This window comes from Falco cherrug, chromosome 8, assembly GCF_023634085.1.
Source record: "Falco cherrug isolate bFalChe1 chromosome 8, bFalChe1.pri, whole genome shotgun sequence".
Lineage (NCBI taxonomy): Eukaryota > Metazoa > Chordata > Aves > Falconiformes > Falconidae > Falco > Falco cherrug.
In genome coordinates, this window is record NC_073704.1 from 57,059,345 (window position 1) to 57,084,284 (window position 24,940).

Here is a 24,940-nt window from a genome sequence, read left to right on the forward strand (position 1 = left end):
CACCATGGTGGGACCAAAATGGATAGCTGTCCTGTGGCAGCCACTTAAGACCCATCATACTGCTCATCTCACTCTACATCTACAAGGAAAACATCTCTCTTTGGACAAGTTATTTAAATATCCTCTACAGTCAATGGAGACAAAGAAGCCCTTTTAGGATATGAGTCATCTGCTCCACTGAGATGTAGATCTTAAAATAGAAGTATCATGCCTGAAGGAAGGATCTGTTTCCACCCCTTGATGATGAAAGGGATCTCCATGAGTAGGTCAAACGTTGAGATCCATCATTTCATATGAAACCTTAATTAATAAAATGAATCCAAGTCAGTGTCCAAGTCGGTCACATATATTCAAAACAACTGAAACTGCTAAAGAGCCCCAGAACATGAAATAATAATCGGTCTACTTGTTCAACCCGCTTGGCTCCCAGCTTTAACATATTTGCTGAGGAAAAAAAGTAACGGTAAAATATGATTCAGTACATACTCCTACAGCCTCAGCATCTGGTGGACCTCTGTGCTAACAGGGTAGGTCACGGTACACCCAAAATGTCACAGCAAATGATCTCATGAGGGAATTACATAGGTCACAGAAGAAAAGAGCCAAGAAAAGAATTTTATACCTGTCACTCCCTGTATAAAAATTTCAGACAGTCAGAGCAGACACCCTGCTACGTACCCAGAAAAGACAAGGAAATGAAAGGAAAAGGAGGGAAGAGAAAGCAAAGGGAGATTGTTACTATGAAATACAAGATGATTAAATACTGTCAGGCTTTAATCCCAGCTGACAAACAGAGCTGCATGAGATATGGCTTGATTAATTAGAAGGGAAAAAGGCTGTGACACAGGCATATGAGGCAGAAACACCAAAAGGATGGATTTGTTATTTATTTATTTATTGTTAAATAAAAGGCATTTGCTAATGAAAGAAAAGCCACTCGTCCAGATCTAAAACTTTCAGCCCTACTTCTAAATCCTAATGCAGTCTCCCAGCACATACTGGGGGGAAAAAAGATCCCATGGTTGAATTTGCTTTTCGGAACAGAATTTAATTCAGGCCCTGTGTAAGCCTTTCTGGTCAGCACGCTGGGATTTATAACTAGTGCCAGCCAAGGACAACCCTGGAAAGGCGGGTTCAGTGTGCAATGGCAAGCTGACCGATGGCCAAAAGGACTGATGTAGGACATCCCTCAGAGCACAGAGACGAAAGACTTCAGAGAGGTGCAACGTGAAGGTTTTGAGAAGCCAAAGTGTCAGGAGAGATGCAGTTCAGCGAGCATCAGTAGGGAATGAATTAATGTGATTTTTTTCTCTCTCCTTTCACGTGACTATTCAGTATTCAAGGCTTTTCTTCGGCTCTACTAAGAGAATTTGATCACAGCATTAGGGGTTTTTTTTTTGGTGTAGCTGCCTGTCCCCCAAATAAAAAGCATAGCGTACTTTTATTCCTAAAGATAGATATATACATATATAAATATTAATCTGAAACATGAAGCTTTGTTCAATCCTAAGCCATGCTCTCTGGCCACAGCTCTGCCAAGAACAGTCTCCCGGGTTCTTTCCCACAGAGCCACGCTCTGTTTGAGGCACCATGTTGTCTGAGACGTGGCTCTTATTTCACCCAGACGAACCCTGATGAAACTCAATTTCTTGTTCCAACATCCACAATTGATCTGGCATTTGGAAAGCAGTTGCCATTGGTTTAGCAGTTGTGAAATAAATGGGGATTCAGTTCTGGGCTGCCTGGAAACCAGTCAGCCTAGGTCTAGCGTGGCACTGCTAAGGTGAGCTTTTGGCTGGTGACTTGGGAAAGATACGAGAGAACAGCCAAAATAAAAAATGAAAGAACAAGCAAAATGAAAAGGAAAGAACAGCTTTGTTCAATGGTACGTTTCCCAGATATCCTAGCAAGGGGAATAGCTCATTTAAACTAATTCATGTTAAAACTGAAAAGATGTAGAACACGTTTCCATAGCCTGGGTAAAGGAAACCTGACCGAGACAACATCTGCTACTGGCCCAACTTGGATGCTCCAACAAAATCCCCTGAATTAAAGCTAAAACTGTCAAGCACTTCTGGCTGCTGGAGATGTATTGTAATCAGGTATGTCACTGGGAAGGAACACAACCTAAACCAAGAGACTGAACAACCTCTATGTTACAGCAGGCAAAAAAAAAAATAATAATAAAAAAATTTTTTTGGAACTCTGAGGAGGAAGCAGCAGCTGTGCACGTTCTCACCCCCGACTGTCAATCAGGGGGATCCATCCTTGCTGCAGACCCTGCAACCCACGACCCTCTGGCCCACGTCAGGGGCCAGTGACCTGCAGCATGCGGCAGGGGCAGCCGTACACGCGGTCTGGTTTAGGTGCAGACAGACCTACTATTTCTCTTTACACCCCTGTGAGCGTGTGTTGCTGTTCGAATGCTCCGTACTTCTGGCCTGCTGAAAAAGACCAGCTTTCCGCCCAGCACCGCCATCCCAGGGATCTGAACACACTCCAACACGCCCTCTCCCCCTGAGGCAACACGATCAGATCATCCCCTACACATTTAAGGGACTCTGTCAGCACCTGTATGAGGTGCCCTACCCTACCGAGGATTTTATTTATTTATTTTAATAGCAAGATGCTTGCTTTAACCTAATTTATCCAGCAGAGATGACCAGGACACCAGGAGGTGAAGGGTTCAAAACAGATTAAAAATCCAGGTTTTCCTTAATCACAGTTTCGGTTTTCCTCACTAAACCACTCAATCTTTTCAGATACCAATTCCAACACCAAGAAATAAAAGAAGGAAAAAGCAAAGTGAAAGAAGATACAAGAGAGGGAACAGAGAGAGGAAAACAGAGACAATCCATTACAACCCCATAATTTCCTCCTGCAAAATTTCAGTTTGCATGCACCGCTGGTTCAATTACTGTATACAGCTTTACCCTTCAGCAGAACTAGAATTACAGAAAAACCCATTTTTAAAGGTTAGTGAGAGAATTTTTCATTGACAGTGACCTGCTTTAACAGGGGCACACAATGTAAGGTAGGAATTGTATTTGCCTTACTCCTCCAAAACAGATATTTAAACCTGTTTGGGGCTGCAAGTGAAATATGTCTGGTCATCTTAATCTACTCCCCACAGAGAGCAAAGCCAAGGAACAAACTCACTCGATTACCAGGTTCTGCACAAAATACTGAACCTGGCATTACAAAGCACGTTTTCCCGGACAAGGAGCTGATCCCCACAGCACTTTTAAGAGTAGATAAAAAAAACTAGGAGTCACAGTGACAGGGTTAGCAGATCAGAAGGGGCAAGGTTTAATGCTCCTAGATCAGAAACTCCGCTCCTTTTCTCACACAGCTGTGCCATCGCTCTCTGAGCCCTTTCTCCTAGCACTCCTTTGCTGTTATTCCAGAACTTGGATTCACGCGAAGGCAGGGATGCTGGGCTACGTGGGGCGCAGCCAGCGTGGGATGCCAGAGGAGGCTGGGCACAAAGGCTGCAGCTCTTCCGTGTTTTCACAAGAGCAACTTAAAAGTTGTTCTAATGTGCTCAAGAGCGTAAGGCCAAAAGGGCTATTTTGATGAGAAATAAGTGGGGTTACTGATGAAGTATCATTTTTAATTGCCTAGGCAATGGTAAGTGTGTTGCCAGCACCTGTTAGATAAGGCAGGAACTTTTTTTTTTTTCTCCTCCTCTCAGAAAAGTGTGTTTCTCCAAAATGTTTCATTCACCAAAGCTATAACCAGAAGCACAAAGTTGTTCATCTGCAGTTTAGACCCTTGAAAACCATCTGATAAATACTTTCTCTTTTAAATCCAGGAAGAGTGACCCTGCACCTTGCTAGAGAAGAGCTCTCCAAAGGGAGCAGCAAGAGCATCTACGGTAAATCAGCAGCCACGTGGCTTCATTGAGCCTGGAGAAGGGCTGAGCTTACAGGATGCCACTGATGCTAAGGAAATATGGAATTATTCTAACTATTTACACAATCAGCAACACTAAGACAAGATATAGTAAAAGCAGCGGAAGCACTACTGATTATATTATTCCAAACTTAGTGTACTCAACCCAACATGCAGTTCTCCAGGGGAATTTTCTTGATTATTTCTTTTTAATCAGCTAAATTATAGCCTTCTAAAAAACTCTGGGCAAATGACAGCTTATTCTTCGAGAAGGCTGCTGTACAATTGGACTCATGAAATATCAAGATCATTTCTGTGGAATATATTCCCATTTCCCATCCTAATTACTGATGGATTAGTTAGTGTCACTGGAATTATAATAATTTGCCTAAGTAGCAAGTTTTTAAATAAAGATGGAAATTGCATTCAGAAGCTCCTCTCTCACACATTATTTATACATACCGCGTGTCTGTTTACTCTCCATGCATGAGTGGCTATTTTGTCCCTAAAGATCCAAGATAACGTGATAACAAGGATCCTACAAGCACATACACACTTTCATCTTTTCTCACTTGCAAGCATTTCCATTTACAGGATTATCATCATGCTAATGCATGTCTGCCAGCTGTCACCCTGCTGCATTTTATGCTGGCAGCAGTGCCTCCCTCTCTCCCTCCACGTGCACCTGCATCATGCATGCAGGGGGCTGTTCATTCCAGCAGTGACTAATTCCCTCTTCACCTTCAGAAAAGATAAAAAAAACCCCCTTCCTTCCACCTTCCAGCTGCAGCGCAGGCAGGCTAGTTGGCTGAAGGCCATGCACCCTCACCCCAGCTCTGACCCCCAAGCAAACCCTGCTCCTGCATGGAGCTCGTGGTGCTGTGCTGACCCCCTGCAGGTGACCGATTCTCCCCGTGGTGATACCATGCACCGATTCAGCCATTTGGGGGTATTTTCCTCCTTCCCTCTAGCTGTTCCAGTCTCAGTATGGCTTCCAAAAGGCTATGAGCTTTTTTTTCCTTTTTGAGTAATTAATTTGCACAAACAAAACCACTTAGTACTACACATAACAAAGCCTTCTGGAATAGGCTAGGCATCACCAACTTGTCATTGCTATGCCATTTGTAGCTGGCTGATTGCTTTTCCCCCTTCAAAACCAAACATAAAGTATCTGGAGGAGAAAGAAGGACTTGTTTCCAATCTAAACTGGTCTCTCCAAATCCTTGCTATCTGCAGTATCTCTCACTGCACGAGGGTAAGGGCCATGCTGGGGCCATCTCCAGCAGGATTCAGAAACCAGGTGAGCACAGGCCCTGGTGAGAAAGCATCCTCCGACCCTCTGTCCATCCCCTCATCTCCACCAGCCCTGGACCAGACTCTGGAGGCGAAAGCCCTGCAACAACACTAACCCTAACCCTGCCCCGAACTTACTCCTGACAGCCATAGCCTCCTATATGCTAAGGAGCAAGATCAAGAGAATATTTGGCCAAATACACAACCTTTTGAAGCTTTCCCAAAGTTCCAAAGTGTTGTTTCTCTTTCACATCCATTTTGGCCACTGTAAAAATCTTTTTAACCCTCACAGCAGAATAACTGGAACTTAAAATCAAGCCATCTTCCCCCTTAAGCCACTAGAAAAAGCTCAAGTGCGATGCTCCTGCTCAGCCCAGCGTGGTTCATTGAGTCTTAAAACCACGCTGGTGCCCTGGTTGGGGCTACACAAGAGCTCACATGGCCACCAGGCTGGAGCCAGGGGACTCTGTATGTGTAGCACATGTATCTGCTGGGGAGATTAGCTCAACAAAAGATTAATAATAAAGCCACAAAGGGAAATCAGCCACTAAACTCCTACCAAAAGCCACACAGGGAACTGGGCGATTAATGTTTTGAAAATCCTCCCTATCAATCAGGGGCTATTCTATGGAACAAGATATGTTAGACACATCGCCAATTAAAGGGAAAACTATATTCAGTTATTTGGGAAGAGAGTTTGTACCTGTTAGAGGCTCAGAAAATGAGAATTTTTCACTATTCTTAGACGAATTTCTTCTTTTTCTGGGAAAACAGGCCCATTTTGAACAGTGGCAACACACTGTCCCGGGATGAGGCACTCGGTGCACGCAGTGGGAGGACAGCATCACTGCTCCCATTTCACAGGGGGTGCAACAGGAGGCTCAAGGGCCCCAAGGACACCTTTCCCACAGCGAGAGGGAGGATTACAGCCTGTGAACGCAGAGCCCCTATTCCAGCCACAACTATGAAATAATACTCTTGTATACGTAGGCAGCAAGCACAAAATATTGGCAGGAGCCCTAGCGTGGTAATGCACAAGTGTGACAAGAAACATGAATTATCGCTTATCTTGTGATATAGAAGCAACAGGGCCCCAATTCAGCGCGATATTCCAACAAGTTTGGTAAACATACCAGAGACTGTTTGATAATAATTTTGCCTGTTTCCAAGGGGGGAAGAAAAAAAAAAAAAAAAGACATTTTGAAGTTTGTGTATGTGATGTCGGTTCATTTTTTCAAAGGGGCAACGTGACAGCTGTGTTGGAGATAATCAAGAAACCTGGGGGCAATTAGGTTTTAATGCTGTGACAGTGGGGAAGTGTATCAACCTCCTTGTTACAGCCACAAGTTCTTGGCAAAATGTTCTATAATAAGGCACACAGGATGTCATCATTTCTTTGCAGAATATTTTCCTGATATTTTTCTTTGTTTGAAACCACGCAAGGAATTATTTGCAGATTTGCAGATGGCAATCATAGCTACAGCACCCTATTTCACTTCAAGTAAACACTATTACAGTTATAATCTACATTAGGCAGAGGAAAGGAAGTTTTGCAGACACTGCTACCTTACACAAACTGAAAAACAAGTATGACAGCCAGCAGTGCTACAGAGGGCACTTTGATTTCCCTGGTACATCTATGCCTGATGTAGGGATGTTCTTCACTGTCTCTGGTGATTACCTCACATCCGACAAATTACTAGTCTTCCCAAAATCCCAGCTAAGGGTGAGGGAGTGCCCTTGGAAAGACTGAAAGTCCAAAGCTCAGAGAAGCCAGCTGAATTATTCACAGAAACTATGTTCCAGAAACAAATGCTCAACCTGGGCTCTGTTTTTCCACTCTTAATTTCTTCTGTTGGCACACAGTAATTTCCCATTTGTTCACAAACATTTATGAGTGCATCCTCTGTGGAAATCAAACATTCAAGGTCTGCTTGGAGCACATTCTCCTGATACAAAGACTGTAGCTTGGGCTGCTACAACATTAAGAATGAAATGGACTTCACTACATCACAGAAATCTCACCTGTAAGTCACTCCCTGAGCCTAAAAGCCCATCTAACAATCAGTCACTAAACCCCCACGTGTTTTCATCGTATTCCAGAGCAGTTCTGCAAAGCAAAGGTTTGGGGATCCCCACCCTGCCACAGACTCCTGACATGCTGCTCATGAGAATGACACAGCTGAGGGCAGAACTGCCACCCATCCCCTCCCCACACCCTGGTGTTCCAGCTGCCAAATGCCGAGGGTCTTTTCCTCCTCCTTATATTTTTGGTAACAGCACTCTTAGGCTTTTCCTTCTCCAGTTCAATGAAACCGATCTGAATCCTTGATCGTTTCTCACAGTGGTCTTGCAGAGAGAGAAAATGGAAGGAGACATGAGTTAGGCACGATCTCCCTCACCACTAAGTGATGTGCTGGGGGACAGGGAGGGGAGAGCGCCCCATCCCCTCGCCACCGTAACCCCCTTTCCTCCCCATACTCCCCCTGACTCTGTGAGTTCAAAATCAGCTTTAGCGAGTCTACACTGTGGAACATAAAGCAGAGCAGTATCAGTTTCAGCAAAAGATCTACAGCACCAAATGCACAGCATCCAGCCAGCATGCCTCACCTGCCAGGGCACGGAGCCCTGGTGGGACACAACGCTCAGATGGCCATTCGACTCCCAGGTCCAGAGCCCCAGCCAGCCCCAACAGCTTCCAGCTCTCTCCCCTTCTCCCTGAAGGCTGTAGGCACCCACAGCAGCACCAAATGCAAGCTCCGGCCAGTGCAGTTTTACATTCCAATTTGCACAGGTGTAAATCGACTACTCAAAGCACAGGAGAATCATCTTTCTTTAGCAACCCAAGGTGAAGAGATGACCTGCTTTCAGTTGTACAACCTCCTTTGCTCAAAGCTCCCCATGCCACACGAGCCCACTGCCCTTTGCCTTCCCTTCCCATGAAGGCGATCGTAGATTCCCACACCGCAACCTGCACTGCTGCAACACAGAAAGCACCAGATTTCCAGCAACAGAAAGAAGGGGACCAAAATAAGGAATTCATGATGAAAGGTTACCTGTTCTCAAGTCTTCTCTTCTGGTTCTGTGCTCAGACTTCTTGCCTGACATAGTTTGGTTTTATATGCAGGTCACTCAGTCATTCTTCTCACATGTACACCAGGCGCTGCTGGAAAATGTGGCCATTATCCATCAAGTCCTTTGCTTTAGTCAGCTTCCAGCAGAAGAGTAATAGATGCACTTGTGTTGTCACATCATTGTCCAAAATGTCAGGGTAAAAAGCCCTGAACATTAACAACTCCCTAAGGAAATCAGTTCTTAAAAAAATAGAATGTGGGGACAGAAAAATGCAGAGCATCCCTTATTATCAGGGATGAGTTATGCAGAAAAATGTCCTGACTAGCTGTATGCCAGCCAAGTACCCACACTGTGGTTTTATTTCCGCTGAAGTTTACATTGCATACGGATAAAGAAACATGTGCACATGTTGGTTTTAATTTCCAGGATCGAAAATTAGAAATAGTCTTCTCTTTGGACATCATACATTAAAAGAGACATATCAGTTTCAAGGGTGAGTGTAATCTCTTCCCAGGGCACTTGCATTAAGATTCAAACAGCGCGGTGAGGTGATAGCATCAGGCAGTGCAAATTTTCATAGACAGTAAAGGAAAAGGGGGGGAAAAACAGAAAAGAAAAAAGATGAAATCAAAGATGACAAGATGCAGTAGTCAAAAGTTAGGAGGAAGCGGAGGTCGGGCACACAGACTAATCAAGGTGGCACGGTGATACCTTCCTGGTGCGGTCAATCTCTACAGTCTGCTTTTAAAGGATTTGCTAAAGTTAAGGGAGAACTAAGCAAAGCTTCAAATCTTTTAAAGCTGGCTAAAATGTAGACATGAACAAAGATATTTCTTTTCTGAGATGCACAAAAGAAAAGCAGAGTGGAATGGGAGGGAAAGAATACCCTGTCCTGAACAGCCTGAAGATGAATTTGGGTGACCTCTACTCGCTAATTCCTAAAAAAAACCCGACCTGGGACTACAAACCCTGCAGAGGAGCTGTCACCAGCCCTGGCAGGTTTACGCTATTGGTACATATTTTCACATTTGCAGCTGCAAGTGCCCAACATCAAAACCTCAAATGAGAAAGATAAGGTGAAATAAATTCGAGAGCGCTTTGCCCACTATGTTTTTGTTGAGTGCCCCTTTTACACAACCCCTCATCACAGCACAGTGAGTATGTCTAAGAAAGGTGCTTGTTAAAAAAAAAAAAAGAAATATAGCTGAAGTTAGACAAGGCTGCAGGAATCTGGCTCAGAGACAAGTAACATCACCAGTCCAGTCACCTGGACCAGTGAGATCCCTTGCCTCTCCAAACTCAAATGCGTGCAGCCTCATCCATGCAAAGTCTGGGAAGGGACCCTCCAACCCATGTCCCATCACAGTGCCCCTTCAGACAGGGGAGGCACGGCCACGCTCTCAGGGCTACAACCCACCTCCAGTTCCTTAACTGGGCTCGTGTATTACTGATAAGTAATTGATACACAGGAAATGAATGCGAGGCCGCCACGGAGTCCGCTCCTGCATACAAATACAGGCAGCTGAATGTGAATCAGCAGCAAACACTGCAGCCCTGCCATTCCTATGGCATTTCCAGTATGGACGTGCTTAAAATATCTCAACATAAAGTGTTTCACTTTGTACAAATGATGCTGGCGTGACTGCTCAATGCCTTTTCAGAGAGGAAACTGCAAAGGGTTGAAGGGATCAGATAAAAACAAAGATAATGTGTTATGCAGACACTACTCTGGATGAATATCTAGAGAAGAGAGAGACTTTATGGGGCAGCACAATAAGATATCAAGATAAAGAGGAAAGGCACACAAAGGCGAGCATACAGTTCTCCACACATTCAGCCTTTAGGGAAAATCTTCCTATTTTTCCCTGGGAGCCAAAGAAAGCCCCAAAATTAATCTCTGTGCACAGCCTAAATTTTTATTTAGCGCCAACTTTGTGCCTGCATCAAATTCCTCCACAGCATAAGATGCAACACTGTAAATAGGCTCATTTTCATTATTTTATCAAATTGTAACTTTCTCTCTGCAGCATTCTCTGAGGCTGGCAACACTGAGACGTGCAGGAAATGTAAATCGCTCCCCTTTTGATATGATAACTGTAGCAGTGAATTGCATCCCAGAAATCAGCTCAGGATTATAGCCGAGAACTCGCTGAAAGGCACTTAGCTGTGGCGTTGTGCCAGAAGGGTAAACTTCAGCTGGCAGGTCAGTGCAAAGCGGGCTCAGGTCTTGGGAAAGAAGAACAATACATAACATCCAGCTATCTGCGGCTGCACAGACCTCAAAGCCAACAGCCTCAGGGTCAATGTATAATTAAAGGATGCTAACAGGTGTTAAAAACAAGTGTGTATTTATGTATGCAAATACACAGGAGAGCAGTATTAAATATGAATAAGCACCTAGGAAAGCAACAGCCAGCAAGCTGTAGGATAAAATCTATTTGCCAGACAAATACAGATATATATATAAACAACCACATACACAAAAAAATTGCATTTCCTGCACAGAACTATTTGTGGTAGATAACATTATAATAATAATTTTAATCATGCATCGTTTATTTAAATAATTTTTCAGTTTCAAAGATTCAGCGGATGCTGGAATGCAAATAAAGATAATCAGAAAGTGAAAATAAATGTTTTCCCAACGTCTTATTTTCATCCATAAATGTCACTGGTTAACAGCTACTAGCGTGAACCCTGGGCCAGAACTCCCCTGCATTCGGTACTGCACAAACACAAAAATAAAAAGCTGTCTGAACCCTAAGGAATTTGCAGCTCTAACAGAAAAGAGGCAGCAGATGGATATAGACAGAAATAATCAGGAAGTAGTAGTTAACAAGGCAGGAGTTAGTCTCAGCAAACCAAATCCCTGATTGCTGGGAGCCTTGTACAGGCATCACAACAAAGAGGAGTTTTGATCATCGATGCCCCACAACACACGGAGCTCTGCACATCCTTCATCTTCACCGCTGTGCTCCATCTGTTGCCTCTGCGCTTGCTGGCAATCGTGCCGTGTTCACCTACTACACTTTGTCTTTTAACACAAAAACTCTTCGGGCCAAGGACCATCATATATGACCTCACTCTCCAGCACCGAGCACAGTAGGGCTCAAACTGGTCATAGAGACCAATAAAAACATTTATGAACAAAATGCCTCATCAATAATGATGTTTATTAATAACTACTCCAACAGACTATGAGCATGCACGCACCCAGGTCTAAAGTAGAAATTAAGACCCACAAAACCCATGTAGAACAATAGAGGCATCCATCCGTATTTCAGCAACAGTGCCTTCTGATGGCTTTTATTCAGTCCACACAACTCTTGCTCTAAATCCGAACCTTGCAGAGAAGAGGATGAGTGGCTGGCACTTAATTATCTTGTGGAACTGAGACACACCATCAGCAAACGCACACACTACGCCCAGCCTCAGCTGGAACTTGCAGAGGCACCACACCACATGCCACAGTAATAAAAACTAGCCTGACAGCTGGATGGCTATGACAAACACGAGCCATAAAAACATTTAAAACATCCTAAAACAGTTTTCTGTAACAGAAATATCATCTGCAGGATACAGCATTTTTGCTGGAAGGTTTTATTTCAGCACATTTGCCTCAATGCCCTGTTTATGACTACATGTTTCAGACTAATTTTAGGCCAATGAAGTATTTCATTTGTATAACCAAACCTGTCTTTCATAACACAAGACCATTCCACATGGCTTTCAGGTTCTTAAATTAAATGCTTAAAAGTCACGAGATGGGAAAATAAAATACTGTACAGCACCAATCCATCCTTTCCTTGTTCCCAGCTGGACCTGCACTGCTGGGGAGCGGCTGCCCTTCCAGTCTGCACTTCCACAGTCATCAAAGGGTTAAACAATAAATTTAACCATTAGCAAAGTAGCAGTAAATGGTAAAAGGGTTGCTTTTGCAGCACCCCAGTGCAGTGTGTACAGCCAGGTGGGACAGGTAGGAGGAACTGCAGCACTGAGCTCCCCTCCAAAGCCGCTCTTAGTGGCAGCAGGGCACCCATCCATCTGAAGAGTTGGGCGCCTATCCTGAGCACTTGGTACCATACTAATAATTTCAGTGAGGTCCCCATGGAATAAATCTTCAAAACCACTCCACTTGCATAACAAACGAAGTATCTGGTTTTGAGCATTTTATATCTTTGCACCAGGAACATTATGAACATACATTCTTATAGCTAGGATTCAGTTCTCTATGTCTTTGGAGTTTTTGTGGTTATTTTGGTTTTGGTTTCTTTGGGTTTTTTTTTTTAATTGTACATTTTTTATTTTTTTTTCCCCTTGGACATCTCCCAAAGATAGAAAATACTGCTTAGAGTCAAAGTTCATGGAGACTTCACTCTGCATGGTTAGGTGTGTTCCGTATCTATTAATTACATTACGTTTTCAGAAAGATATAGTAAAATACAGGGTAAGGACGCAGCTCCTACTTAAAGGCATGCTCAATAAAGCGTTAGCTGCAACTTCCATGCTTAAATGTGCAACGTGACAGATTTTCCAATGCAATTCAAACCTCAAAAGTGGAAAAGAAAAAGCACGTAAATGGACCTCGCTTGCTCTTAAATCACTGTTAGCAAATCTTAATCTCTTTAAGTCTGGTAGTTTCAAATCAGGCCTATTTAACTTGCAAAGGTAGGTCAGGTTTTATTGATCACCTCTAATGCTTACAAATGCACTAAAAAAAAAAAGAAAGAGTAATGAGACACACAGCTCAGTTGCTAAAGGCTCACTGGAAAAATATGTGGCAATATTTACAGCCTTCAAGCTATGCTGTTTTCAGTGCAATTTCTATACGCACCAGAATGCAGATTACATTTGAAAAAAAAAAAAAAAAAAAAAAAAAAAAAGAGCCCTACCAGAGCGGAGGTGGGTGTTTGTGTTTATTAAACCCACAACAATTAACTGCCAGAACAGAGTCACAACAGCACAAGTCCATTTACTTCTCAGTTACTACTCCTCTACCTTTTTTCAATGCAGTATTTTGTGCCTGGATTTCCCACTCAGAGCCTATGCTATGCCCTGAATTTTGAACTACTAACAACTGGTAGCATTATTGTAGTTGCTATAGAAATAAGGCAGGCTTATTGTTATTTATATTATGGCATCACCTAGAGGTGCTTTTAATTAATCAGAGTTCCTTCTTCTACACCTTTCAGACAAGGACCAGAGCAGAAGCACATTTATAATACCAATGAGGTTTTTAAATACACAAGTGCTGACTATTTGAAGAACCTAGATTTTAAAGGAATGAGATGACAAATAAAGGAAATAAATATATGTGACCTGGCTAAAGGCCAGTGGTCCACTTCTTAGCAGAGAAACCAGGGAATGCCTAAAGAACAAGCAGTGAGGCACTTTCCATCTGTATGGACAAGAACAGACCAAATTCATTGCAAGATGTAGACACAGCCTTACTTGATACAGCTTTTGGCTTCCCTACCCTAGCTGTTTCGCGAAGGATTTCACTTATGAACCACCTCTCAGAAAAATGAAAATTATTTTTCCATGCAAAACTAAACATGATTTTCACTTTGTTATTTTTCATGCCATGCTAAAATAAAACCACAATGAGTTTTCAATTGATATCTGATATATCACTCCCTTTCCAACTATTAAATACTCATTTTTATGGCCTGACAGAGATACTAAATATAATATTCACAGACACATAAACACATAAAAAACCACTGCAGTTAATGTACTAGAACAGACACAGGATTTCTGGGTTTTATTCTACTGCAGACTTCTTGTACCACTCAGACAAGTTCCTTCATCAGCCTTTACACCCAGGCTTCCTCCTACGTCTAATGAACAGGTGAGCTGCAAAAATGGATCCCTGCCTCGGCCATGCTCTGGAACTACACTGTCAAACAGTTAGAAAAGACAATAATAAATAGCATAAACCCCATCATCAACTTCAGGCAATTATCAAATGTTTATTAGCCTCCAAAGTGAAGGCTAATAAACCTGCTTATTTTAGTGGATAAAGCCAAATTACCTTGATTGAAGTTGGTAAGTGTTCAAAGACGAACAGTTATGGCCTCATTTGCTTTTAGTTATTGTTGAGGAAATGTCAGCTCAAAAAGCTGAAAGACATTTCCTAGTTATTTAGGCAATGTGAAACTTGGGCAGTTATTTTCCAGGAAACATGGCCTGCCTGACAGGATTTAAATGAATAAAACTGATATTATTACAATTATCATTAGAAGACGATGTCCCTCATCAAAATGTGTCTGGATTTTAATTGACAAGGTCTGGGTTAATGCTGTGAAAATGCCAATGAAAGCAAAGCCTGTGGCTCAAACTAATTGTCAGCACTGAGCAACCTCAACCTCTAACCCACCACAGATTTATCACTCTGTGCATACTGTACTCATGACAAGAAACGTTTGAATTAATCATTAACAACTAGAAATTCCTTCCAGACAGAAAGCGAGCAGAGTGCAGGGCTGCCCGCCCCCCTTTCCCGCGCTCCCAAGCCACGGAGAGGTGCCTACGAGCCTTCCTAATGAGAAAGACTTGGTTTGTTGTTTTGCCACCTTTTCTTTTGAGGGCATTGCAGGGGAATCTTTCAGTTGTCCTAAAAGGAGGACAAAGACACTACTCTGAGCAAACTGTAGTGCATGTATAGCTGCATGTCCTCCTACCACCCTAGCCAGCCTCCCCCATCAGCTCCAGCGCAGCCAAGAGAAGCACATGGTCTTCATGGATGAAGGAGTGATGGTACAGTGTGACCATGCAGGGTCACACATGAACACAAGCCCCAACAAGGAGGCTAAGGGGCTTCTTACTCCCAGCAATACCCACACCATTGGTCCCTCTTCTCAAGAAAGGCCAGTGCAGAGGTGCAGCATGCTTGGTTTCCAGCCCAGCAGATGTGCGGTCCTTGCCCAAGGCACAGGGATCGCTACTAAGTGCGCCCAGCCTGCTCCTGCTGTCAATCTTTCATATACACTCATCCCAAATGCTGGCGGCAGTTACTAGTACCAGACCATGCAACCGAGCATCCACCACCTGGGCTGTCCCACCAGTTAATTCAGGGCAGGCCCCACCGTGGCCACTGGGATTTGTCAAACTGAGGAGCAGCCCAGTGAGTTTCCTCTGTAGTGGTGGCCGCTAGCCCCAGTGCATCGGGCCACATTGGTACAGAGACCAAGATGTAGTCAAAACCCCAGGAGAGAAGCCAGCAAAGAGTGGGATGTGAGCACAGGCCCCGCACAGTGGTCCTCTGCGCTTTGGTGGCATCCCTGGGGCAGCACAACAGGGCAGAGGAGGACTTACACCCTCCCTACTTCAGTCACAAGCTCAGCACCACTTTGGAAGGTGCCCTCAGCTGCAGCAGCAGTCAGTACCACTTCCCCCACCCAATTTCATAAACAAAATGCAAAGGGGTCTGTAAAAAACTTCCTGAAATCTCTATCTTATTTACATTTTGCCTACCCCAGCACACTGGTGCAGACTCTCCAGAATGTCACTGGGCAGTAGGAGAGAAGCTGAGAGCCTCTGGTTCCTGACAGAGGCATGAGGTCTGCCAGGGTAAGGGCACAGTCCTGAGCCTCATGTTGCCTTTCCACATGCAGTTTTCACTGGGAATGCTTTGGTCCTCAGCTTCTTCACCCATGCAGGTTACGGCACCATCACAACACAGCTTGAGCAGACATCAGCGTGCTGGTCCCCCCAGCCCATCTTTACACGACATCTGATGCAAAACTAAAGAGTTCCTTCTCACATGACATTAAGACTGGAAAGCACAGCAGGACTGCAAAGAAAGGAAGAGGGGAATCTCCAGAAAGATCAGCGGCCAGTTCCTGAGGTGGGGGAAAAGGCATACGGCCACTAATGTCAAAAGGCACCACGCTTGTCTGGTGAGATATACATGGAGCTTACTTGCTCCACCTGGTAGAGAGGGGGAAAAAAATTTTTTTTTAAAAAAAAAAATCTCCCTGTTATCAACTGACTAATCAGGAGAAGACAACAGACACCATCTGCTGTGGTGAAGAAGTAAGATGCTACCTTGCTTGGAGGGTGCCAGTGCCAGTGTCAGCAGGGTCTCTGCTGGCCCCTTCCCAGGAACTGGGAGGCAAAGACTGCTGGGGGCCTTTGCCTATCAACAGAAATGCTGCTCACTTCACTCTCCCTTCTCTCCTAGAGGTGAAAGGCAGCTGTTTCTCCTCCCATTTATCTCCAGCTACCCAGCCTTTCTGGGTGTTGTTTTTTTTCTGTTTCTATACATTCACTGCAGAAACGACGAACTGGAAAGCTCCCATTAAACGATGCCAATAAGAACTCTCCATTCACAGCTAATGCTTGGCTGCACACATTCTCTCTTATTTCCAAATGTTTTCAGTATGTTTTAGCCTCCCTTCATTAAACATATTCATAATTATTTGCAGCACATCTAAAGAACTTGTACAACAAGTTTGTGCTTCCACATTCAGTCTATTCAGTCTCCTGGCTGCAAAAAAAAAGCCAGCGTGACAGCACTAGCAAAGAGGTTTGTGTCGATCAGGAGCTCAGAAAGAGGAAACCAGAAGCCACACCATCCTGACTTGAGTTGGTGACAACTGCCTTCCACCTGGCAGCAATCGGGCGCTTTACAAAATCCTAGGTATTTCTTAGAGCATCACACCTCAATTAACTGTCAAATTAGTCAGCAACGGTGACAATAAATTTCATAATAAAAATGTGCAAAGTGGAGAATTCTGGTACCTTAACTGAAAACCTGAAAAGCCTAAAGGATTTTTCTGGTCTAAAGAGACACTGGTAATACAGCAAAGTATCTTCGTTACACCAGTTACTGTTGTGGCTTCACGAGGCTCTTTCCATCGCACACTTCAATACCCTCTAGACTCAGCAATGGCTTGACTGAGGGAAGTCACACCGAACGCTCTTTAGCTCAGCTTCAAATAGTCACAAAAGTTGTCAGGGCTTTCCAAAATCCTCTCTCAGGCATCCTACGCAGCTATCTATGGAAGAGCATCTTCGGCACTTCAGTTGTGCTCTGCTGGCCCTTCACTGCTCGACACAAGCTAGTAGGACCCAGCACGCAATTATGAGACCAGAATGGCTCCAGAAGTACACATGGAGCCAGAGCTTCCAGCAATTATTTCTGTGATCCTTAAGACAGAGGTTGTTCAGGGACAGAACTGCTCCTTTAGGTAATTAGATGCCCAGGGCTACATGGTGCCTGTCAAACTCTTCCCATCTACATCACAGGCCAGTTTTTGTGGATCATTATGAAATAAATATGTCATCCTGAAGGATGAAAATAGAACAAGCTGTAGCCCATCTGAACCTGCATGTTTCCAATTCACCACTATAAAGAAACACAAAATGTTACTCCCTGGCTGCATATGGGACATGGGTGACTTCCCTTTCACACTCACAGGCCTTTATCAACTAGGATGCACAATTAAGCTAACATTCGTCCGATGAAAGGTAAAAGTCACTATCTGGGTGGTGGCACAGGTGCAGGCAGGGCAGTAAAGGTTCTAGAGCATCCTGAGCAATCAGTTCCACACCTGACATTCTCCATTAAGCTTTGTTCTGGCAATATTCCCACTTTCTGGCAATATTGAGGAAGGAAATGCAGTAGTCTCCTTTTTTTTTTCTGCAAGGCTGGATGTAAAGCTTTGAAAGCAGAACTGCCTTAATTATGTGGCAGGAGGATGGTAGTTTATAATTAATTTTCCACATCAACTGTTGGCCACCCTCCTCCTCCTCTCTGCTAGGCTGCAAACTGCCAGTGGATACTTACCCAAAGAGCAGGCATGCCACAGAGCAAAAAGCGTGATTATTATTAGCAAACACTATTGATAGTGTGGTGCTAGCCAAAAATAAGAGGTAAGCAAGCCTGGGTGCAGTGAGAGTAGTACCAGTGCAAAGGCAGCCCTGCCTGAAGCTGCTTATCATCCAAGAGACGCAAAAAAGAAAGGGATAGAAAAGCAGGATGGAGAGAGCAAGGCAGACAGGAGAAGGCTGCTCTCTGAAGCAACACGACAAACATCAGAGTCCAGAAAGCGGAGGCACAGGCTGACAATCCAGAACGAGCCCATTCGTATGACTTTGGGCAGACCAGCTGACTTCTCAGTACTTCAAGAGTGCAGGGTAGAGGACTATTATATTACTGTTCTGTGATTGATATCTTGAGAATCTCATGTTCGTTTTGGAGTTTCTTATTTTCTTTCAGAAATTCAACTCAGTTCTGCTGCTGATATCAGCTTTTTAATTCATTTTACACCAAGATATTTGTTATCAGAAATTGTGCTTTGATATGTGTCGAGTTGATGGATTCAATAAAAGCCCTGTCAGAAAAAGTTGAGTGAATAGGGTTGCAGAAGTGGTATCATCAAGGGAATTGATATGTTAACAGCCAGTCTGCTGATCTTGCAACAAAACATGCAAACATAATAGCCGTTTTATTTCCTCACCCTGGCAAAATAGTTCAGAGAAACACTAGAACACATTTGCATAAATGTTACTCATACAAACAAGCTCAGCATGCTCAATGATAAAAAGCCCATGTAAAAAGCAATCCTGCATGCGATCCTGTTCTCCCATTTCGTGTGCAAAATTCACTCGAGAAGAATAAAGACTTTATTCAAAATAAAGCTTTGAATTTAACTTTGGGAATTCAAGCAGACGTCCCGTGATGCTCCAGCTGAACTCTCCCCTCAATAACACGAGGATAATTTTACTGACACATTTTCAGACACAGTCAGCAGACCTGCACCCCCCCCCAAAGTCATCAGAAAGTTGCATTAAGGTCTTATCCTGACATCTAAACCCACAGGCGCATAAAATCACTGTTTGTTTCTGATTTCATAACTGAAATCACGTAAGAAGCAAGGCAGATTTGAAGAGAGAAATAACAACTTCTTATCAGTCCATGTAATACAGGGAATGAGAAAAGGACGAATGCCCACTGCTCTGCCATGGGTCAAGCAGGGCTTTAACGTGTGAGCTCTGCTTCAACCTGCATCAGACCATCAGAGCCGCAACACCACCTCTGCACTGTCCTGTAACGCACAGAGATTTTGTTGAAGTGATTTCCAGAACATTTGGGGATGGTAAAAAATGTGATGTTAAGACACAACTTTTTAAAAAAAGAGAAATAATATTACAGCCTAAACAAAGCAACGAGAAAAGTTCCAAAGCAATTAATCTGAAAGAGGTGAATTACATTGAGGATTTATGTCCATGTAATGAAGACAATTAATTGCTACGAGATCCATAAAACACATTAAATGAACAGGGTATTTTCCAATTCTACTTGCAAGATAAAATTTATTAACTATGTTTAACGGCTATTTAAAAATTTTCTCTTACATATTTATTAAATGTGCTTTTTCAGCAGAACAGAGCATTTTACTAACTAGATTCTACTAATCTAAAAAATGAGTAATTTAAGAAAAGAAATACTACTCTGCATGTTATCTACAGATTTGTTTAAAATAATTCCTTACACAATAAGATTACCATCACCACAACTGCGTAAATGCAGCTAAAAGGGAATCTGCTTCTCTCACACGAGCAAACAACATTCTGCTGCAAAAAAAAGAATGAATTCAGCTAACATTACCTGAACACACATTGCCATTTCCAGCAGAGAGATGCAGCAAACATGGGTCCCGATGTCATTTGGTGTTACTGTAATGACTCATTAAAACCCCTTCGACGTGGGGGAGCAGGACACATGGAAGAAACTGGCATAGATCGGAGCAGCACCCTCAGATGGATCCACACCAGATCTCCTGCTTTGCCCTGCAGCCTCAGCAGCTCAGCCCACGCTATCTCCGTGCCCCCAGCTGTGGGCCTCAGGTGCACCTTTGGCACTGTGATTACAAGCAAACCAGAGACAGATGTTTACCACCTAAAAGTGGCCTAGAAGTGACCCTGTTCCTCATTCACCATATGTAAAAAGGGGATAAGAAGCACTTCTGTCTCACAAGGGTGTCATGGGAACCGATCAAGTTGATGGTACCCAATTATCCTGGTAAGTCTGCATGAGCCCCGAAGACGAAGAGAAAGAATAAAAAAGGGTCTCAGTGACTTGAACAAACAGTGGTGTTGCCAACTCTTGAAACTTTAGCACAATCTTCTCAATCTGCAATGTTCTTAAAAATCAAGTTTCCGTAAATGTGAGCTTTCCTTACATAAGAACCAAGTTTTTAGATCTGACAGTCACAAAGTAAAATGCAAAAATATAAACAAAGTCCAACCTAGAGTTTAATGCCTAAATCATAGTTTCGGCTACGTTGACTGTATGGAAGATGCTCTTTTTCCTCTGAAATCATGAGGTTTTGCAAAGTCCTGCACAACCTCTGCGCTGGAGTATTATTCATGCTGCAGCCAGAGATGTGAACCTTAGACTGATAGTTGGACCAGCTCTGGTGGGAAGGACATGGGGAGCTCATCTAACCGCCACCCTGCCCAAGGCAGGGGCACCCCCACGGTCACACCAGCAGCCGGCCGCCCTGGTGCAGATCCTACACCCTGCGTACCCAGCAAAACACACATGCCCACTGCGAGGAAGATTCACACGCTTTCACCTACAAAACCCACACGGAAACAGGGAATAAACAAGCTGCTGTGATTTCTACATTATAACAGGGCAAAATATTTCTCTGCAAGAGTCAAGAGGCCCTCTTGATTATGAAATACCTCTCTTACAGCCTTCCCCTTTAGGTATTACAATCACAAGAGCAGCAGCTTGGAAACAAACAAAAGTGAAGATGCTAACAAAAGCATGAGCAACATTTAACAACTTCCTCTTGCAGCAACCAGGTGCCTGGCGCAGACAAACGGAGCAGACAGGGCAGTGGTTTCACGTGTTTCCACAAAACGCCTGTACAAATTAACAGCATATGCTGTGGTCGGAACAGACCTTTATTGACCCTCAATATTAAAAAGTCAAAGCACCTAATTTAAGCTATTCCCACCAACATTTTTTCTGCAATTGCTGGAGACAGGCAGGCTCCAAACCAGCGGAACTGTGCTGAAGTGACAGTTCGAGTCCAGAGAGTCCAGGAGCAACGCTGCTGGTGCAGCCAGATCAAAAGCAGGGCAAGGAATGCACACCCACCTGGATGCATCACGTTTTCTCAGACACTCTTAAGAAAGTATTGACTTTGTTTATCTCCCCCCCACTAACACCAAGTGCAGGTGTTACACTGCTGCCGTCCTTTTCTCAACAAGACTACACTGCTGGCTCAGTCACCTCACAGAATGCCCATATGTTAAATAAAAAAGGATAGCATCATCTGATATCATTCTGCTGTGACCTGGGAACCAATACTTTACATTTTGGGGTTTTTTTATCAGCAAACTTTGCCTTTACAGAAGTAACTTGACCTAGATAAAAGAAACCAGAGAATCAGGGGCTCTATTACCCTAAATGTTTCTATAGCACAAGCTTTGTCCACAATACACTCCTTAAGTCCTGGTCCTCAATTTCTTGCTAAAAGAGAGTTGCACATTGCTTGCGGCAGTTACAGCAGCAACGCCTACAACCAAGGCAGTGTTTTTGTGGATATGAGAACCTCCACACGCAGGAATTTTAAGTGCTACACGACAAAGGGGGCACATACAATTATGCAAGAAATTAGTATTATTCCCGTCCTTGGCAAACAATGAGAATATACAAAGCACAAAGGAAAGCACAGAGCTGTATTACAAATAGGCTACTTCAGCATCATTTATTTTTTTTTCATCTCTGACCCTCTGAACTACAGACATTAGCGAAACACAAGTGAGACTTTCAAAATACAGATGCCTATCACCAAGTATACATCACCAACAGCAAAACACAACCATAAGCGAGCATTTTGTTCAATAAAGTACTTGATACAAGCACGCATCCCCTCAAGCCCAAGACTTTAAAAACACTTCACTCTGGATGAATGCTCTCCAAATTCAGGGAGAGCAAAGGTTACTTATGGAGGCAGTATGAGCATGGCACGTATACAGCAATAAAACACAAAGCTTGCTAATTATCTATATTCCCCATATGTAGATATTTTAAAAAGAGCAAAAAGACAAGAGCAGGGGAAAAATTACATACCTTACCAAACCTGAATGTTGGACACAACTCCTTTCAGAGCAACATTGGTGTGAAGGTAAGTTCCTCAGGCGACCACCAACTGCAATTCTTTTCTGACTCCCCAGAAGCCCCAGCTCCCCCTCGTCCGTGTCCCTGAGGAAGATGCAGTGTCCTCCAGTACTTCAGAGCCTCAGCTGCAGAAGATGCTGCTCAGAAAAAGGAAAGAGAAGAAGGTGTGGCATTAAATTCTAGGGTCAGCTGTTTGGCAGATTCAGAGCAGAACGTAAGAGAACATCAGATAGGAATGAAATGTCAAGGCAGGACAAAGAGTCTGTGACAATCCATCATGCGTGGCACCTTCGGAGGGCAATCTTTGAATTCAAGAACTGTGGTGCTAAGCTATTCTTGCTTTACAGTATTTTAATAGTGTCCCTACATCAGAAAGTGAATGCCAGCCCAGCTGCTTTTTATTCCAGTATGATATTGTAACAAGCAAGTAAGTAATACACTTCTCCATGGGGAATATTTTAATTCATTATGGTATTTCTGCAGAATAACAGGGCTTTCATATTAAAAGCAGAGACATCACCTCAGCCTTAACACATTTTACTGTTAAAATGGCTCTCGCTCAAGGAATTCAAGGCTCCTAAACAGGCAATCACATTAGGACCTTACACCTGATGGGGAGTGGTGACTGTCAGCAACAGGTTCCTGAGGTTCAGCCTCCAAAGGAAGTGACAGAGATAGGTAAATGGCCTAAACTTTTCTGGGAGGGTGGGGGGGTCAGCATCGCCACATTTTCTAGCTCACTGTTGCTGCTAGATATGTTCAGTGTTTCCAAAACGTCAGACCCTGGCACTGAAGATGGATGTGGGGGCTTCACTGTGAACACCCAGGTAAGAAGACAGCGACGGAGATGACCACCTGGCAGCAACACTGCCAGCAGCCAAAAACCTTAAAGAAGCACTAAGAAGTCCAAAAGTTCATCACTGTCATTGCATTAATTGTCCCTAATCCCTGGTATATGGGAAAACACTTGAAGGACCATCCTTCCCCACCAGGACAACACAGCCTGTGAAGTGAGACCAGGCAGAGCAGCACGAAGCAGGCAAGGACGGAGCAGAGAGAAGAATCCAGCCTCCCTAGGTTGGACACACATACATGCTAGGTGGTTTGTGTCCTTAAACCAGGCTCAGAGACACTGTTCTAACATTAACTCAACACAGCAGCCATGAACACACTCTAACTTTGCCTAGAAATGCAAAAAGAACAAAGGGGGGAAAAAAAGATATACACATATTTATTCCTTAGAGGTTTCCTACACAGAGGAAAGCCTGTGGCTGGCAGCTCAAAATACCACAAAATCCCATTACATCTTCACAAAACAAAAAAACCAAAAAAACCAAAAAAAAAAACCCCCAAAAAACCCCCACATGAACAGGTTTCAGCCGTCTGGAAAACCCATTAGCTTTTGGCCTTGCAAGAAGGAAGATTTCAGTAATCAGTCTGTGAAACTGTCCACACTGAAAGTTAGCGTCACACTGCTTTTTGTTTTCTCCTTCTTTTATATATATCTCTCTATTATTTTCACCAAAAGTCCACATAGCAAGCATAGTCACACAGATAAGAACAATCAAATATATTCACTTGATTTAGCACTAATTACTTCACTGGGCCTTGCATAGGTGGTAAATGTTAAATACCGCACCTAAAGGCTCTGTAAGCAGAACAGCTTGTGAGATACCCACAACAGGAGTCAGGACAGCAGAGCCCTGCCCCGCATTTCTCAGTTCACATTCTCAGACCTTCTGCCTGTCTTGAACTCAGACGGGAAGGACAGAAGTGGACCTTCACAGCTCCTGTCCTCCTCAAGGCTAACTATGAAAAATCAGACTGCCAGCTGAAATGGCTGCTGAATAACTTATAGGCATAGAAATGGCTGATGCTGCAGTAGTTTGATCTGCAGGTAGCAGCCAGACCTAATTCTACTGCTTTATGGGATTTCTATCTCTGGAGACCACAGTTACAATTACTTTTTCATTTCTGCTCCTAAATTGTAACACAAAATAGTCATGAAGAAAATCAGTGCTGCGTTTCTGTGCATTAACTATAGCATCAGCTGAGTTGAGAAGTAGAAGTAACAATATAGGACTATATCAACATTGCAAGCTGAGTGCAGGAGCCTGGTCTCAGGTTGCAAAAGATGTGTTTTTGAAAGCTCCTATTTAGTACAACTTGCCAATGCTCATTGGAAGCAAATGTCTTTGGTAAGAAGTTGGCACGTTGCCTTAATATACTGCTATGCATGCGCAGAGAGTTTCTGATCAGAGTACCATCTGAATTCCTGCGCTGCTGGGTGGATCATAAATTACAGTATGGGCAGAAGCATGCACTTCCAGCTCTTGGCAAAGAAAAAGAAAAGCTTCCCTCACTCCCAACCACTTCCATTATGGGGTTGAGAGCACAGAAGCAGCAAGCTGGAAAATGCTGCTGCCAAGCAGTTGCCTGATCTAGATTGAAAGCACAGAGTAATAGAAACATGCAGTAATGCGGGAGGATGGGAAGTAATGGGAGGTGTGAACATGGAGGGGAAAACCACTT

The 24,940-nt window shown here is 43.6% G+C and overlaps 1 protein-coding gene across 1 annotated transcript in view; it reads right to left on the minus strand.

The window, feature by feature from the left end:
• Window positions 1-24,940, minus strand: part of SGCD (sarcoglycan delta) — a 349,797-nt gene that overhangs the window by 197,302 nt on the left and 127,555 nt on the right. The window contains exon 2 of the mRNA XM_055719223.1: window positions 22,361-22,545. The gene's annotated coding sequence lies outside the window, so the exon portion shown is untranslated. The remainder of the gene's footprint in view (window positions 1-22,360; window positions 22,546-24,940) is intronic.